The sequence below is a fragment of the Schistocerca cancellata genome, chromosome 5, assembly GCF_023864275.1.
Source record: "Schistocerca cancellata isolate TAMUIC-IGC-003103 chromosome 5, iqSchCanc2.1, whole genome shotgun sequence".
Classification (NCBI taxonomy): Eukaryota; Metazoa; Arthropoda; class Insecta; order Orthoptera; family Acrididae; genus Schistocerca; species Schistocerca cancellata.
This window is the reverse complement of record NC_064630.1, coordinates 337,924,444-337,927,155: the sequence shown is the minus strand read 5'-3', so window position 1 is coordinate 337,927,155 and position 2,712 is coordinate 337,924,444. Positions and strand designations below refer to the sequence as shown.

The 2,712-nt window shown below is 41.2% G+C and overlaps 1 non-coding gene across 1 annotated transcript; it reads right to left on the bottom strand.

Moving 5' to 3' along the window:
* Window positions 1-212: 212 nt before the first annotated feature.
* Trnas-cga (transfer RNA serine (anticodon CGA)) lies at window positions 213-287 on the bottom strand. The gene has a single exon. It is a non-coding gene; the product is annotated as a tRNA-Ser (tRNA).
* Window positions 288-2,712: the final 2,425 nt, after the last annotated feature.

Below are 2,712 nucleotides of genomic sequence, written 5' to 3'. Positions count from 1 at the left end.
TGTAATTATATATGTACATGTTGGTAGTGTCTTGTGACCTAGTTGAATGTATAGTGTATAAGTATCTGGTTTCAGGATACAGTTTCCTATCTTGTGATAGAAATTTTGTCTTAATATAGAAGTGCAAGAAGGTTGTCATGTCTCCAGAATGAGATTTTCACTCTGCAGTGGACTGTGCGCTGATATGAAACTTCCTGGCAGATTAAAGCTGTGTGCCAGGCCGAGACTCGAACTCGGGACCTTTGCCTTTCGTGGGCAAGTGCTCTACCAACTGAGCTACCCAAGCACGACTAACGCCCCGTCCTCACAGCTTTACTTCTGCCAGTACCTCGTCTCCTACCTACCAAACTTTACAGAAGCTCTCCTGCGAACCAGGAGACTGGAAATGGAGGAAAAAAGGTCCTATGAACATCTGTCCAGAAATGCATCGTTCTCATGGTAGATGGCGCTGACAAATGAAAGTTTCTCTGTCTATATGCCGTGTGTTCCTTGTGTATTTCAGCCTGCATCATTTACGTAGCATACTGAAAGCAACAGAATGGTCCGGTGTTCACATCAGAAGCAAGGAAAGATGGTGTTTGCGTAGGAAAGGTATCAGAGATTGCACGGATATACCAGAACAAGTACCTTCCCTAACACTAACCACATCACAAAACATTTAAAGCCCTTCTGTATGACAGTTTGCTGCTACTCTGGGATGAAAATGAATAGAGTCTAGCATTTGGCACGTATGCGAAGTTTCATGCTACTTACTATGAGGGTGTTGAAGAGGATAGGCAAACAGTCGAAGAGTATACAGCTTTGTCAAAATACTGCACCTGTGGTTCTCCTCAAGTGGAGTAATTGTAGCGACGTTTGCTATGGGTCTTTGTAGGTGGACATGGTCACATGACACCTGCTCCCAAAATCCTGTAAGTGCAACATGACAGCCAAAATCTCATGCAACAAATACATATATTTTGTTATTCCCCATCTTAAGCATCACTTCCTTAATACCACTCATACTGAAAACTAGCATCATATGTGTGCCTTCCACACCCTTTATATGTGCAACGCAATGGGGTATGTTTTTTGTAAATAACAACAACAAAGACAGATGGTATCGAAATTTATTTACTGAGTTCTCATAGATATTTGAGTATAATTTGGTTCTTGAGATAAGATTTCATTCTTTCTTTCACAAAACGAACATGGTTTGGTTTGTCAAATGCAATTTGATTCTTTTTCGCAATACTGATACAATTTGGATCCTTTTCAAAGCAGTGATACTTTTTTTATATAGATACCATTACTACTACTTCGTACATAACTGAAAGGGCTATGTACAATTCTGGCAGTACACATGGCACGCATATATTTTATACTATTTTTGGTTTATTTAAATTATCACAGCACACATGGTGTGCATATGTATATTTATTCGCACAGCTACAGGTTGACTATTATTGAAGGGTAGGGATTAAAATCATTGTAGCTTCTGAACGGTTTGCATTAGGATGTTCAAACTGCACAGTTGTCAGCAGGGCATGATCTGAATTAGTATGCACGTTGTTGTTTGGTTTAGTGATGAAGCTTTTTTTCATATAGTTCATTAGTTTTTCCATATAGTTCAATAATTGTCACCCTGTATGTCAGCACAAGTGGTATGCATATGAACTTACACAAAAAATGTTTACACTATGATAAATAGATCATACCATTCGACATGCATACACTATTCACACAGACTTTCATTCCCTCTCATTCACACCACTCTCATCAAATGAACAATGAGTGTACAGGCGACTTTTAATCCTATCCACCCAAAAGACCCACTTATTGTCATGAGGTGACAGACTGATTTTAGATTCCAGTAGTGTACATCTCCTGCCATCGCGAGTGAATACTAGTTTGCTGTACCATACACTGTGGCTGTGGTAGAGCATTACAAACATCACTGTAGTAATGTAAATAGTTTTCAGTCATGAGGGCTGTGTGATGCCACACAATGCACACCCACTGCATGTCTCTGACTGGCGCTTCCCAACGTGAGACATGCATATATTTTGGATTTAACATCTATAGACTCAACGATCGACAAGCCATTCACCTCGTCTTTCATTAGGCAGATAACTTCCTTGTTCTGTGGAAAAATTCCATAACGATTATTGGCTGTGTAGAAAGGCATGTCGAAAGCATTTGCATGGCACCTCATTACTTAATATGGATCACAGCACTTCTCTCAGTAGGTGAAGCTCTCTGTATCCCTATAAAATATCATTGGGTCATTGAAATGAATTTTCGCAAACTCACATTGGAAACGCCACTTGTGGAGTTTGGGCAGGTCTAATATGGACATTCCCACTTAGACAGGTTCCATTAACTCTACTGCAGTTTTCGCCATCTGCACGAACTTCTTATAAGTTATTCTCATCCTGGTACATGATGTAGCTCGAATCAGGGGATAGGTTGTCTCAGCGTCTTTGTATGCTGACGACTTCTACCTTTACTATAGCTCTATTGGCATTGCAGCTGCTAAACGTCAGCTGCAGGGCGCTATCCGCAAGGCGCAGTCTTGGGCTGTAGCACATGGCTTCCAGTTTTCGGCAGCCATGACCTGCGTTATGCATTTCTGCCGGCGACGCACTGTTCACCCGGAGCCGCGGCTTTATCTTGCCGGCGAACTTCTTGCTGTGGTGGAGACAGACATAGGTTTTTGGGTATGGTTTACGA